The 15,928-nt window shown below is 50.1% G+C and overlaps 1 protein-coding gene across 1 annotated transcript in view; it reads right to left on the bottom strand.

Annotated features, from left to right (window-relative positions):
* The window catches only part of KLHL29 (kelch-like family member 29), a 227,233-nt gene extending 214,956 nt beyond the window's left edge, over positions 1 to 12,277 (bottom strand). The window contains exon 1 of the mRNA XM_008574431.1: positions 12,206 to 12,277. The gene's annotated coding sequence lies outside the window, so the exon portion shown is untranslated. The remainder of the gene's footprint in view (positions 1 to 12,205) is intronic.
* Positions 12,278 to 15,928: the final 3,651 nt, after the last annotated feature.

Here is a 15,928-nt window from a genome sequence, read left to right as displayed (position 1 = left end):
CTGGAACTCAGCGAGGTGAAAACAAACAGAATAGAAAGCTTCGTGCTTCTCTCTGGCGGGGACCTGGGCCTCCGAGGAGAGAGGGCTGGAGCCTCCCCCTTCCCCAGCCTCAGGAGCCGGGTCAGCGGCCTCTGTTCTGGTAATCCCACAGTGGGAACTGTGGCCGGTTCTGCCAAGAGCCCTCCAAGGCCCCATAGAAGAGGCTCGGTCTGTTCACAGCATCTGCGTGCTGACACAAAGGAGCTGAGAACAGGGCAGGGCACGGTCATTGTGGAACCTAACCAATAAGACAGGTCCAGCACCTCCCGTTAGGCAATTCTGTTCAGAGGAGATGGGAGGGTTCCAGGCTGTTTTAAGCTATTCTAGAAAGCTACAGGTGACCGGTCCTCCTGCCCCATGTCTGCCAGTCCTGGCCACCCTACTGGCCACAGGAGGAGAGATTAAAAGACTAAAAGGGGCCTCTTCCCCAGCTGGTTACTGAGAAATGAGCCACTGTGGCTTCTTATGCCACACGGCATTCCGTGGAGGTCTGTGCAACACTCCAGATGGGTGACAATTATAAGCCCAGCATTCAGCAACTCCACCCTGTCGTGTGTAGTTCCGAACTCAGGACAGCTCTGGTTGCCCAAGAAGCATAAATGAGACTTTTCATGAATCCAGGCCTTGAGAAGTCTGGTTGTAGCTTGGGTGCTGATAATGTCTACCAAGGAGAAAAAGGAGGAGGGCCCCCTAGCAGTAACGATGCCCCCTGCACCCCCCAACCCCGCGCCCGCAGCCTGGGGGCCTCGGGGCAGGTCTTTGCAGATACAGGGTGGGCTACTGGCCTTGCTGGCAGGGTGATGGCCTGGGCAGGAGAGACCAGCTCTGGGCTCACCCAGACCTAAAGTCCAGCCCACACAGTTGGGGTTCATGGCACTGGAGGGAAGAGCCCCTCCTCAGGATGGAATTCTCCAGAGAGCATGGCCAGGAGGCTTCTGTGTCGCCCCCAATAAGGAGAAACACAACAGGACAATTAGAAGATGGAAATTCAGGCAGAGTGTCCTAAAGACATCTCCTGCTGCCCTCTCCAGGGCCCTTGGTTTAGCCTTCAAACGCTGCTAGTGAGCCTCACTGCACCTCGTGCCACCAACCTGAACTCCAGACCCACAGCTTTCTAATTAAACACACTTGGGTAAGTTATTTAGCCTTTCTCAGCCTCAGGGGACTTCTCTTATTTAAGGGGGATAATGACAGTTCCTACCTCCATGAGGTCTCTAGGAGGATCCAGGAGACGGTGCACACAAACTGCTTAGCACAGCCCTCAGCACTCGTCGCACTCAGTACGCACTGCTGTTGTTACAGAGCCTGAATCCTGCCTAAGCTCAGCGGAGGGGTGAGGCCTCTGGTCTGGGGTGGTGAGGGGACGCTTCAGAGAGGAGGCCTGGCCTGAGCACGGCTCTTAAGGTCGGGCCGTGTTGACGCCAGAGCACAGGGTGCTACATCACCACAACTGCCCTTGGTCCCACCATGCGTCATTCTAAATGGATTATTGTTTATTGGCGGCTTATCCTATCTCTCAGGTTACGAATTATTTACCAGATACTGACTTCATAATTCTTCATGACGGATGCCCCAAGGACATGCTGACATAACTTCTGAAGCCACAGTGCTAATTGTGGTGGGGTCCCAGAAGCCCCCACGTGACCACATGCAGAGTGTCACTCCTAGGGACATAGCCTGCCTGGCCCCTGGCCCAATCATGACTCCAACCCCCTCATGATACAGATAAAGAAAATGAGATTCATCTAGGGGCAGGGACATGCTTCCAGGTCTCAAAGCCAGTCAGAGGCAGCTCTGTGTGGGACAAGTCCCCACATTTATTCGCCATGGTCACTGCCTGCATTTAGGCTGCTGCTGAGCAGGAGTTTAGGTTCTCTTTGGGGATGCTGGGGTAAATGAAATGCGGCTGTCATGGGTGCTTGGAAATCGCCCACCGGAAATGAGGAGGAGGGGCCCCAGGACCCTGTGCCGTGGTTCATGGAAGATCAGAACAGGACGTGCCCAGTAGCCGTCGGGGTTCCCATGGACTGGGGAGGGCTGCTGACTGAGTGTGTTCAGCAGGCAGAGGCTGCCGGGCATTGTGAAAGGCAGGAGGTGTGCACGCTAGCACCTTCCTGAAGGCGCATTTCGTCCTGACAAGAGTGCAGATCAGGTCTGAGACTGAGCAGGGCCCAGCCCTTTAGAATAACAACAGCAAACCCTTACAGGACTACACTTCACGCACTATTCTAGGGGCTTTATCATGTTAACTCTGTCCTTACAACCACCATATAATCCTATTTTGCAGATGAAGAAACTGAGGCACAAAAGGTTAAACACCGTACAGGAAGTCGTGCAGCCGGTTGGGCAGGGCCAGAATAGGACCCAGACAGTCTGGTTCCAGCAACTGTGCTTGGGACCGCTACACTCTGTTGCTCACTATAAATGTTTCCTGAGTGAATGAATGAAGGATGTGAGGTCCCTTTGAATATGTAATGCACCTTTGTAAATGTGGTTTGAGTGTGAACCTGGGCATATTGAGACCCTGGGTTCCAGCCAGGTGTAGGAGATCTTTCTTCCTCCTGGACCATGACCAGGCTTGGAACAGTGGAAAGGAGAGCTCTGGCCTGGGTGCATGGTGTCTCCAGGAGGCGGTGGCCTTGGAGGGCAGGTCAGGGCATCACCCTCACTGGCCTTAAGGGGGACAGTTGTGAGCTGCTCTGATGGATGTGACTGGCCCTGAGCACACCCTGGTCAGACAGATTAAATGAGTTGCTTCTGATCATTTCATTCATCCCAGAAACACGTGAGAGCCTTCTTCATGCTGGGATTTGGGGAGGGACCCAGTGCTGAGACACAGCCCCTGCCCTCAAGGAAGTCCCAGCCATCTCCCAGGAGGGCTCTGTGATAGGAGGGAAGCAGGGCTCAGGGCCCAGGAGCACAGGGTGGGAGCAGACTGTTTCATTCGCGACTCCTTTGCAGTGTGTGCTTTGTGCTCAGCTCTGCAGGGCTGCTCTCCCGCCCCCAGGGGGCTCACAGCGGCCGGGGATGAGCCTTGAGCACACTGGACAGTGAAAGGACCACATGGGAACCAAAAAGAACCAAGTGCTACACGGGTGCTGGGGAGAGTAACAGGGTTGGGGCATCCAAGGAGAGAAAATTCCCACGTGTGGGTGGGCGGGGAGCACGCAGCTAGGGGAGATGAGTAGGGATGCAAGAGGCTGTTCTGGGAGACTCAGGCTTGGAGGACCAAGTGCTTGTGGTGGGATGTAAATACTCGGGCTGAGTTAGGGAGCACAACAGTCTGTCTGGATTGGGAGCACAGGCCCTGCAGGGGCTAGTTTGTGTGTGTCAGACTTACTTTATCTGATTCACAAAGTCAGTAGCTGCAGCTCAGTGCATACCTGCACAAGATGGCAGAGCACTTTGGATGCATTTTAAAAAGCCTTGAACTGGTGCTAAATAAATAATTGCACTGTTTATTCTGGGATGGAGAGGCAAGACACCTCCTCTACATGCTAATGGGAGGGCGAGGCTCCCGGGTGGGCTGGCTGGCGGGGCTGCCTCGTGCACATCCTGAGTGCTGATCCCAGAAGGGACCTGGAAAGACCCTCTCTATGTTCAGACTTTCATTTCCCCCTTTAAGCACCTGCCTGTGTACCTGCAGAAGTGAGGCGAGGTTAACTGTTACCTCCTGTGCTATTACTGGGTTACTTTGTAAAAGCAGAAATATGCTTCTAATGATTTTTTTTGTTGTTGTTGCTACCTTATGAACCAGATGCTTTTATCTAAATGAGCTGCTACAAATCAAAGGAAGGGCCCATGAGGGTTGCTAGGCTGTGTCTGTCTTACACAGGCGAGCTCTAGCTCTGTGAATGAGGCTTAAATCTCCCCCATTCTTCAGCATCCAGCTCACTTACAAGTAAGAGTAAAAATATGTATTGGCTGCTATAATTAATGAGCCTCCAAGTGGACTCGATGAGAGGACTCAGAAGCAAATGGAGTGGTTTCCACCCGGGGAGCACAGGCCGTGCAGGGGCTAGTTTGTGTGTGTCAGACTTACTTTATCTGATTCACAAAGTCAGTAGCTGCAGCTCAGTGCATACTTGCACAAGATGGCAGAGCACTTTGGATGCATTTTAAAAAGCCTTGAACTGGTGCTAAATAANACATAGTAGGTGCTCAAATAATAATTGGAAGTCAGGTGGGCACATGATTGATACTTGTTCAGTTTTTTAGGCTTCAATATAAGGTAGGGCAGTTGACACAAGGGCAAAAGGAGCCTATGGATTAGGAACCAGGAGACAAGGACTTTGGTTCCTGCTCTGCCTTGATTTGCTGTGTGACCTTGGGCAAGACACTGGCCCTCTCTGGGCTTCAGTTTGCTTCCTGGTATAATAACTGGCAACAGTAATTCCTCTCAGTCTACCGCCTAGGGTTCCCCTTGCAACTCAGTATAGGGAATTGTGTAAAAGCACTTTGCAAACTAAAAGCATTATGTCATGCCACAGAGGAGGTAATATAAGTCACACATCTTTAGTCTTGGGTGTTCTAACAAATTTAGTTTGGGGCAGTGGCTGCCCAGAGCATGAAGCTGCCAGGGAGTCTCTGTTTGGGGGTCAGAGAATACACAGGGAGCACAGCTGCGAGAATGGTTTCTGGCCAGTGCTCTGTGAGCTTTCAGCTGTGTCTCCACTATCTGAGATGGTGACCTCAGAAGGCTCAGCACAACATTCAAGGCCCATCGCGGCCAAGACCCAACTACCTTTGCAGCCACACCTCCCAATTCTAAGTTAGCACTTATGCTCTGATCTCTCTGGTCCTTTTCTATCTTTAGGCCTTTGCACAAGCTGTTCTCATTGCCTAGAATGTTCCCTGCACATATATACACACATAGACTTCAATCTCCAGCTTAAAATCACCTGTGCTTTGAAGCCTGTGGTTTTGGGCAGACTAAGCTATTTGCTAACTACTCTCATCCCTTCAAATGTAATCTCTGGGTCAGGGATTTTTGTCTCATATGGTCACTGCTATATCCCCATGCCTAGAACAATGCCCAGTATTATAGCAGGTGCTCAATAAATACTCGTTGCACGAATGACTTCTTCTTTTCCACAGCACTTTGTATAAACTATTTTTGTTGTAATTATCACACCAGAATTTCTCACATTTGTCACATAAGTATGTATTTACTTGCTGGTCTCCCCACTGGATTGCAAGCTCCTTAAGGACAGGGCTTTTGTCTGACCTTTCTGGGTCCCAAACCTAGAACAATATACAATGTGGCTGCTGTTAAGTGCTCGAGGGAAGGAATGAATGAGTGTCAAAACACCCTTTTGTTTTACCACGTGCTGGTTGTTCAACCTACAGCCCCCAATACTCCTGGTACCATCTGTCCAGTTGCAAAAGAGAGACCAAGAGGTGTGTGTGTGGGGGATTTATGAGTAGAAGACAAAAGCGTAAAAGTTTTTTTGAGCAGCTTTTGAGTATGAGCAAATGAGATCATCAATAAGAAAGAAACAGAAATCTACAAATTTAGGAGGAGGGTCACCCAACAAATATACACACAGTATGTTCCTTTCCCTGAGCAGGATGCTGGCAGGGCCACTACTGTTTCTGTGAAAATTAGAAAGCGGTGCCTCTCCCTCTGAGCTCTCAAGTGCGGGGCAAAGCTCAAAGAGCACGGGCTGGGAGTCAGCACCCCTGCCCCTCAGCCAGGTGTCCTCATGTAGGGCACAGATTCACAACTGTTCCCAGCAGCCCCAGCCACTAGAGCAGATGCAAGGTAAGAAAGGAGACAGGCCACTTGAAAAATCAAACTTTGCCACAAAAATAAACTCTGAGGTTTGCAGATAAGCTATTTCCAGCCCAGGTGCCAAACGAGGTTCTGCAGCTACACTGAACTGCTGAGTGTCCCCCACCCCACCCCACCCCGCCACTCACTGGTGGAAGTGCCCACGAGCATGCTGTTCCCGAGCTCCTTTGCTTCCAAGACTGGAAAAAGATCCCACCCCTGGACATCTGCCTTTTGCCGACCATCTCTGTCTACTATTTGGCGTGGGGCTGACTGAAGCAGATGAGGAGGGCAGAGAAGGGGGGTGCAGTGGATCAAACTGTCCCCACAAAAGTCGCCGAGGCTTGAATTGTCCCCCAAATTTTATGTATTAGAAATTAGCCCCCACTGTGACTGTGAAGAGGGTAGGAAATCCTATTATGGTAACTGAAAGGTGGAGCCTTAAAGAGGTGATTGGATTGTAGGAACATGCAGTAGTGAATGGACTAAAAATGGTGGTCAGGGGCGTGGTTCTGGGGGCTTTAAAAGAAGGGGAGAGTCTCTCTCTCTCTTTCTCTCTCTGCTTCCACTATCTTCCAATGTGAGACCCCTGGCTCACCGTCGCCACCACCAGTTGAACTTGGGACTTCCCAGCCTCAGAAACTGTAAGTAATAAATTTCATTTTCTTTATAAATCACACAGTTTCAAGTATTTTTTATAAGCAACAGGAATGGACTAACACAGGGGGCATGACCGTCCTGGGCTGAGTGACGCTCTGGTTGTCGCCTCTGTCATTTCCTGCCTCCCTCCAGTCCCGTCTCAGCACACAGATGCTGTGAACGGATAGAGCCTCTTCTATGGGGCCTTGGAGGGCTCTTGGCAGAACCGGCCACAGTTCCCACTGTGGGATTACCAGAACAGAGGCCGCTGACCCGGCTCCTGAGGCTGGGGAAGGGGGAGGCTCCAGCCCTCTCTCCTCGGAGGCCCAGGTCCCCGCCAGAGAGAAGCACGAAGCTTTCTATTCTGTTTGTTTTCACCTCGCTGAGTTCCAGGAAGGATTGCAGGAGACTTAAGACGGTACATTAAGACGTTATAAATCACAAGTAGGAGAGAGAAAAACAAGTGAGGGAGCAGGAAATGAAGCAGGGAACGTCACCTCCATGAAACCCATCTGGAAAGCCCTACACCTGGGCTGCAGGTGGGCCACAGATCTGCCTCTGGGCTTGGCGGTGCTGCTGACCTTGGCTGCCCACTGGAATCGCCTGGGGAGCTTTGCAAAAATAATAATCCCTGGGCCCACCTCCCAGAGATTTTGATCTAATTGATGTGATATGTAGCCTGAGTATGAGGATTTTTGAAATCTCCCTAGGCGATTTTAATATGCAGCCAGGGTTGAGAGCTACTGTTTAGAGAGCTCAGAAGAGGCAAACAAGAAGCTGATCTGTTACAACATGACTTGTGGGTCTGTGAGATACTGTGACAGTGTCTCTGAAGAAGATATGTCTGTGGTGAAATTGGAGACACTTCTCCCAAGGGTCCTAGCAAAGGAGTCACAGATGACAGGATAAACACTGACTGCCACAAAGTCCCACATGTGGGCACGTCACTGTGATCTGTAAGGGCCGCAGATACTCTCACAGCCCGTAGAGTTCCTGTGCGAGCATTTTGGGGTGGGGTGGGATGAACAGGGCTGACGGTATGACACAGCCAGGTACCCAGTTTTCAGACGGCTTGATCCAGGGGGCAGATCTTAGAGTGTCTGAGAGAATCAGTGACTTATCATCAGACAGGAATGTTGTTTTGCAGAATCTTGGTAACTTCTATCTGAGTTCTTCAAGGCATGGAATTCAGAAACTTGCTAACACCTTTGGGTTGAAAGTAGTGGTTAAAGTTTTAAAACACTCATATCCATCCTCCTGAGAACAGTTAAATTAGAATATCTGGAAGGAGGACCCAGGCACCTGTACGAGGGTACCCCAAAAGTTCACGGAAGCATTCATATTATCTTTTAATTCTATTTTCCACAAGCTTTTAAAAGTATCCTTGTAGATTTTAAACCTCACCATGGGATTCCAATGTGCACTGAGGGCTGAGAGCTGCTGGCCCAGGAGGCACCATTCCTCCCTCTTAACCTCCCGATCTTCTCCTGAGAGGTGGGAAGGTCAGGGTTATTCCATTTTACAGCTGAGGAAACTGAGGCTCAGAAGGTTTTATGGGGCTTGCCAGAGTGAGTGGGAGATTGGGGACTAGAAGACAGTGGCCTGCCTCTAATTCCAGGGTCCCCTCCACCACGCTGCCTGTGAGGACACTGTCTGCAGCTCTGTGATCTGTGAACAGAATAAAATCATCTGATCTCATGACTTATGCAGGTACAGGGCCCTGTGCCAGGCCTATAGAGAAAACAGGATGGTCGCTGCCCTCAGGAAGCTCATGGTCCAGGAAGGAAGAGAAGTTTGAGGCAAAGGAAGGAGGGAGGCGGGTTGGGGCATCCCCCGTAAAAGGTTTTCTCAGAGAGCAATTAAGCAGCTTTGTTTGGGACAGGCTGCGTCTGAGATGCGAATCAGACTGGTACGTGATATGCAGGGGCCGTGGAGACGTGGTCTGGGCCTTAGGACAGAGGTGTCATCTGGGAATCAACCCAGGACAGCTGAAGCACAGGGAGCAGTGCGCTGGCTGGAGAGACAGGGAAGCCGAGGTTTTAAAAGAAGAAAAAAAAAAAAAAAAGAAAACATTTTTGCAGCACAAACACCTTCCCTTACAGCTGGGAGAAGCAGAGGCCACAGCCCACACAGGCCAAGAGAGAGAGAGGCTCCATTTCTCTTAGAAACCAGGAGGGAGGCCACTTGCTGACGCCGAGGTGGACAGGGCAGACCACAGGTCTTGAAGACCTTTGATGGGAAGGTGTGGACCGCTGCAGGGCACTGGGCAGGGAATGGGCCAGCGATCACCAATGACGCTGGGGCGGGGCCAAGGGCTCCACTAAGGCTCTGCAGAGGGGTCGGTGCCCAGTCAGCTGGCATGGTCATGTGGCCTTCTCAGGGGTCTGAGTGCCCGGATACCCGGCGGAGGAGGGGCTGTGGAGGTCCCCAGAGCAGGCCACGAAAGTCAGCAAGTCAAAGGACAAGGGAGGACAGTGTATGTGCTGGTGAGAGCAGCACTGTGATGTCTGCCCCAGTCCATCCTCGGGTGCATAAGGAGGGGAGGGAGGCAGCAGGGACTGGAGCTCGCTGAGGCAGGGCCGTCCCAGGGAGAGAACAAGGCAGGTAGAGGACAGGAGGGCAAGGGCAGCGAGGGCACCTGCAGGATGCATTCGGGGGAAGGGAAGGTGCAGTGCATGCGGAAGCCCAGGGCATGGCACGTGGAGTGCTCTGAGGGAACGCTTCCAAGTGCCATCAGCACTGCAGACATTTGCAGTGTCCTCAGAGGATGCAGGGCATGTAGGGCGTGCTGTTTGCTGAGGGCAGAAGAGGAGAAAAGGGACTGGATGGGCAGCCCTGGGACCATCCCGATGGTGGAGGCAAGGACGCTGCTCAGGGAGGCTCCTCAGCACCAGTGAGTATCAGCATTTGCCCCTCACCACCTCCAAAGCCCGAGGTGTCTGTTAATGCCCTTCATGGCTCAGCCTTCAGTTCTGCACAAACTGAGCCCTCGGCTCAACACCATCCCTCCACCCCACGCAGTGCAGGTATCAGACTTCACTCCTGTGAGCTGGTTCCAGTACCTTGTTCTTGGTTACTTGAGTGATTTCCATCAAATGACTGAGAAGCAGAGCAGCCCTGCATGCTTTGCCCCTGAGCTGACTCCTGTGCAGCAGGTTGCACAGAGACCAGGGAGCCGGCCCAGTTTCCACAGTAAACTGATAGCTTCTTCCACTGATCAGCAGGGGCCATATTGGGCCTCGGAACCTTCCTATCTTGTCAGGCATCAATGGAGAATAATGCACGTGAGGGAGTGCATATCAGCACTAGGCCACGTGCAGCGGGAGCTCCCAGAACACTCCTGGCTATGTGCAGTGATGTGTTCACTGAAAGCCCTGCAGGTGCTGGTGGGGTGGTGGAGGGGACAGAATACAGAGGTGAATCAGACACGATTCCCATCCTCCAGGACAAGAGGTAGAGAAGACAGACATGGGCTCACAATGGGGACACCCATCTGGGAGGTGCAGAGAGTGAAGTCCACAAAGAGCGCATCCTATTAGGTATGCCTGGTGACACCACCTTCGAGGACCCTCCCTATCCTAAAATACATGCTTCTTGAAGGGTGAGATGAACAAGAGCCATGTGCCACCCTGTGTCAGCAGCAGGGAATAAAAGACCCCAAACTAAGGCCATCATTTAAGGAACCAAAACCCATTGTCCTGGGGTCTCTTTATCCTCTTCCGTCCTGCCATGCTCACAGTGTCTAAAGCTCAAAGGCATATCCAAGGAGAGCTGACTTCTGTGAAGAGCATCTCCTGAATCTTTTCTCTGCCCCCTCTAGGAGCTGGGAATGTCACCACACAGAGGATTAACTGTCTTGTTTTCCAACTCCGCTTCTCTGACCTGACAGTCACAGAAGCAAAGCACCCGCCCAGTGCCTCGGAGAACTAAAGAGAGCTGCCTCCTGGTCAGTGGCACCATTAGGAATGTGCTAACTGTCTTGTTTTCCAACTCCGCTTCTCTGACCTGACAGTCACAGAAGCAAAGCACCCCCCCAGTGCCTCGGAGAACTAAAGAGAGCTGCCTCCTGGTCAGTGGCACCATTAGGAATGTGCCAACAGCCCACCAGCTCTCTAGGTCAGAAACCTAGCTGTCCTCCTTTGGCTGCCCCCAGTGGGCTCCTGGGTGGCAGCAGGCTGGATGCAAAGTGTGTGTGGGGGTGTCTTCCATTTTAGCAGCTGATCCAGGCCCAGCCCAGAGTTCCTCCCACTTCCTGCTGAAAAAACCACAGCTACCCACAACCTGGGATCCTAGAGCTGCATTTTCTTCTCTGTGTGCAAGGGTCCTGGGAGTGGAGGGTCATCCCCAATCCCACTGTCTCTGAGTCCAAAGTGAAAGTTCTCTGACCAGCAGAGAATGTAGACATGGCAGGGACCTCACTGGTCTGACACTCTGCCCTTTCTGCAGAGGGAAGCTGGAGTTCAGGCCACAAGCCAGCCCCAGGCAGAGGCCAGGAGGCTCCTGATTAGAGGGCACCAAGGCAGGTGCTGCTGAGCGTGTAGCAGTCCTGGGCCGCTATGGCCTGTGCTCACCCAGCACCAGGCCCTGTGTGTCAGGCAGATGCAGCTTTGTTCCACGGGCTTCTAAAGGCTTGAGTACCACAAGGACATGCGAGCCTGGGCCAACTCAGTGTCAACAATCCTGAACCCTGTGCCCACTCCCCCACCCTCAGCTTGCATTACTCCAGGCCAGCTCTGGCCCTTGAGGAGCAGTAAATGGGGCGAGCATTGGAGACCCCAGCTCTAGGCTTCCCTGCCCCAACAGTGCATGCCTGGCCTGCTGGGCAGGGGTTACAGCAACCTTGGAGATTCTTTCCTTAAGATCTTGCCCTCACAGGTGGGCCAGATTCCTCCACTCTCCTGCTGCCTGATCCTGGTTTGAGAATCCAGAATAAAAATTTCAGGCCAGTCCTCTATAAACTTAATGCAAGGAATAGTGAAATGACCATGCAAAGACAGAACGTATGTTGTGGTATTATTTGTAATAGTGAAATACTCAAAATATGTGAAATGTCCATCATTAGGGCATTAAGTAAACTACGTATATTATCATATCCATATAATATGAAGCCTTTGAAAATGATAACAGAGATTTCTATTTACTGACAAAAAAAGGTGCCTTGACACATACTTGCATCAAAACAAATGTCACCAAACAGAATATACATGGTGTGTGTATGTATGCCCCTGTGCACGCTTTATGTACGCACTTAAGAAGAAAGCCTGGAAAGAGACACTAAAATGGTTATCTCTGGGGAATATGATTATAAGTCATTTATAGGATTTTAGGTAACTATCTTCCAAACTCTTTTTACAATGAACAAATAATATTTTTGTGATATTTAGTAATATATTTTAATAACAAAAGTTGAATTATAAAACTTAATTTATTAATTGACAAAAGAAGAATTACAGTTTTTGAGGCACTTAAAGATCACCTAGCTGCTGGTCACCCCCATATCTAACCTCCTGGGGAAACCCAAGACCCAGGTAAGGGAAGAAGATCACAGTGATTCTCTGAGGTTGATTCCAGGAGGACTGAGGCCAAGAGGGCTTAGCTAAGCCCTGGGCACCAGTTGAGCACATGCCTGTGGTAAAAATCTTGCGACCCAAAGTGTGAGGGCACCAGCTACGTTCTCCTCCACCCCGCAGACAGTGAGTGTGAGAGGAGGCAGCCGGCGTGCCCGGGACTGCTGCCTTTCTCGCAGAGACCTACCTTGTGCCGCCCGTCTCTGGCAAGCTCAGGATTCGTCCCCAGGATGCAAAAACCTCGACGGCCACCAGCACTTAGCAAAGCGTGAACATCACCGGGAAGCCAGACAGTCTAAAAAGAGAGGAGAGAAGGGTGGGGTTCGGTGGGGAAAAGGTATCATTTTTTTTTGCAAAATGATCTATTTTGAATTCCAGTATCTTAGATGATCCTCACCCTAAATGGATGCAAATCTCTGCCTTGAATGTCTCAGGTGCTGAGCTGCCCAGTGTGGATTCTCTCACCCAGGGTGCCCACACTCTGCCACAGCACACGCAGATAGTGGGGGCCAAGTGGGCAGCAGAGTACCCCAAGCAGCAGACACTGGGTATCCCACCCCCAGCTACAAACACACAAAGCACTAATCCCCACCATCGAGCCATTAACATTGAATAAGAGAGAACAAAGGCGTTGTCTTCCATCTAATCCAAATGAAGAAATTCTAGCAATGGGGAAAAATAAGAAATTTAAGCCTTTAATCTAATGCAGAAAAGGATACAAACTCTAGAATTACAAAAACACATAATTACTTCTTTTAGACAGTGGGCAAGAAGACCTTGAGGAAGCAAAGAATGGATTCCCTGAATAGCATTTTTTTTAAAAAATATAGGTTTAATACCTACTAGAAAGAGGATATCTCTTAAGCAGAGGCAGGGCTAGACCTAGTTCCCTCTTTCAAATGTAATATATGAGAAAGCCTTCTTCACGACGGGAAATGGCATCCTCCGCTGCAAAAACGCACGACTGTCATTACCTGGGAATCAATATATTTTTTAAACTGAATATATCATTATCAATTGATTTTCCTTTTTCCTCTTAGCACTCCAGAGTCCTGGGTAGCAGGGAAAGCTCTAATGTGATATGAAGGATTTGGACAGGTAAATAAGTTATTGTAAACTAATTCCATCTTATGGCTAGCTTCTCTCTGCCAACGCGACGGGTCTTTCTCAGATCCTCTCAACCTAAGCTTTTTCAGCCAACACTGACAGAGATACACATGAGCCATATCGAATAGCCATTTTAAAGCTGAAGGTGGCAAAAATATAATTTTTCCCAAGGATAGAGCGTTCCCTTTACGACTGAGAAATAACCTCTGTGGGGAAGCAGAGTAAGCCAAGGTCACCATTTAATTTTGACACAGAGCCAAAGTCACGAGTCCATTTCCTCCACCAAGCCTATGTGAAGCGCCGAGCCATGGATCACTTCGGCCACAAGGTATTGGTAATACTGGTGGTGGTAAGGAGATCGTTTTAGTTCTGGGAAAGATCCTTGGCAGATATGTGTGGGTGAAGAGAGAGGTCAGGCAGACCTGTCAGACCATTTTTAGGTCCTCGAGAATCTCATTCATTCATTTAATAAATATTTATTGAATGCCTGCTATGTGCTAGGCACTGGGAATGCACAAGTGGAACAAAACAGAAAAAATATTCCTGCCCTCATGCAGCTCATATTCTAGAGGGTGAAAACATACAAGAAACAAGAAGCAAGTGAAAACTGTATACTGTATTAGAAGGTGGCGCTACTTACTACAGAAGAAATAGAACCGGGTAAAGGGGATGAGTATTGGGGACTGTGGTGCAGTTTAAACAGGGTGAGCAGGGTCAGCCTCCTGAGTAGGTGACATTTGAGCTCACATTTGAAGGAGGCAAAGAGGAGTTTATGCAGGTATCTTGGGCAGATTGTTCCAGGCAGAGAGCCAGTGCAAATGCTCTGGGGGGAACACGATTGGTGTGCTCCCGGATCAGCAAGGAGGCCACAGTTTTATGCAGGTATCTTGGGCAGATTGTTCCAGGCAGAGAGCTAGTGCAAATGCTCTGGGGGGAACACGATTGGTGTGCTCCCGGATCAGCAAGGAGGCCACAGTGGCTGGACGAGGGAGGTTCCGGTAGGAGATGAGGCCAAAAAGGTGAGTGTTCAGATTCTATAGGGCCTTGTAGGCCACTGCAAAGGTGACAAACTGAGAGCCCGAAGATCCTGGCCATCAGGCTTCAGGAGGAGCTCTCAGTCTCTTGAGACAGAACTGTTGGAGGTCAGTGTTGGCTTAATCTGCTTCCCTTCTCAACCCAGATGGCTCAACTCACTTCACCCAGCTAATGCCCACATCCCAGGTTTCAAACAGGCTGTGCCAAGTGAATACTGCACAGGCCAGACAGGAGCCTGGAGGGACAGCACAGGGATGTTTACAACCTGTTTTGATGACAATGGCCTTGCCCTTTCTGCTCTGTGGTCTCCAGAGGACACTTCTGGAGGAGATAGCAGACAGTTCGGAACAGAAATAAACCACATGCATAGCTGAGTTCTTTGGGACTTTCCCCAAATGTGCTAATGAAAGAATATGCTCGTCCTTCTAGGCTGTGCTGGGTATCTTCTGTTTGCCCCTCCAGGGCTACTTTCTACCCTCTCCAGCCTGTTTTGTGTCCCAGGGGCTCCCCTAACCTTATGGAGGGCATCCCTTGGGCTCTGAGACCCTCCAACTTTTGGGTAGGCTCAGTCCAGGCAGGCACTAGCAGGAGAATGGGGGTTGAGGTGGGGCCGGTGTTTTGTCCCCTACTTCCCTACGAGTCTTCATGGGCTAGCGGTGTCCCTCAGCTGAAGGTCACGGCCCTAGTTGGGGGAGAGGCGCTCCGCATGACTCTCTCTCTGGGTTCCAGTAAGCTCTCCCGCTCCCTCTTGCTCCTTAGGCTTAGAGGCAGTAATTACCCCTTCCCCATTATTAGCCCTGGGGTACCGCATTATTGCGGTTTCTTTATACTACGCTTATTCCTTTGTATATAGTTCTTTTATTTCACTCTCTTCAAATTACACATTTGAATGTGTCTATTTTCTTTCAAGGCCCCAATGGATACGTATGCATAGAGGGTTAAAAGCAGGACTTCAGAATCAGACACATCTGAATAGGCATTCTAACACTGCCACTTAGTTTTTGTGACACCAGCTAAGTTATTTAATTCCTACGAAACTCTGTTTCCCATTCTTAAAACTAGAGAACCTGGTACATAAATACTCCTCCCTTCCTCCCCCTTCCTCCCCCTTCCTCCCCCGCCCCTCCCCCCTCGCATTGCCACCCCCATTGTCAGCACCACTGTCTCAGTACTGCCATCACCCAAAGTCCCAGCGCAAGCAACACCTGAGTCATGACATGTCTGCCCACCCCAACCAGAAATTCCTCCCTTGAGGGGTTTCTAATTGTTCCCAGCTCACGTTTGGCATTAGCTTATGTCTCAGTGATTTTATTTATTTTTTCACATCTTTCTTTTCTTGCTCTTTTTCCTCCCTCTCAACCTCCACTCCTTGTGTTAGATCCTGGGCTCCCTGAGAATAGAATAGTTGAATCTGACCCGTAGCACCCATCACATGGTGGCGTATAAGAGACAGTGATTCATCACATTTTCTTTTTAGGAGGCCGATAAGCTACACCCATGCATCTAAGCACGTACTACTGTAATGCGATGCACAGTATTTAAAGTGATCTCAAATTACTAGAAACCAATTTCTAATAATATGTTTGTTTCCAAGTTAACATTATAAAGCCTTAAATTTGTGAAGATCATGGCCTGATAAAACAAATCTCAGGAATAAACCGAAGAAATCACAGAGGTACGGTTTTCCATCTCCAGGTGCAATGAAGGTGCTACCTCAGGACTTGATTTTTTGACATTTCTGGTCAAACTGACCCTTTCTCTTCCACTA

This window comes from Galeopterus variegatus, unplaced genomic scaffold, assembly GCF_000696425.1.
Source record: "Galeopterus variegatus unplaced genomic scaffold, G_variegatus-3.0.2 Scaffold1047, whole genome shotgun sequence".
Lineage (NCBI taxonomy): Eukaryota > Metazoa > Chordata > Mammalia > Dermoptera > Cynocephalidae > Galeopterus > Galeopterus variegatus.
This window is presented reverse-complemented; position numbering and strand designations above follow the sequence as displayed.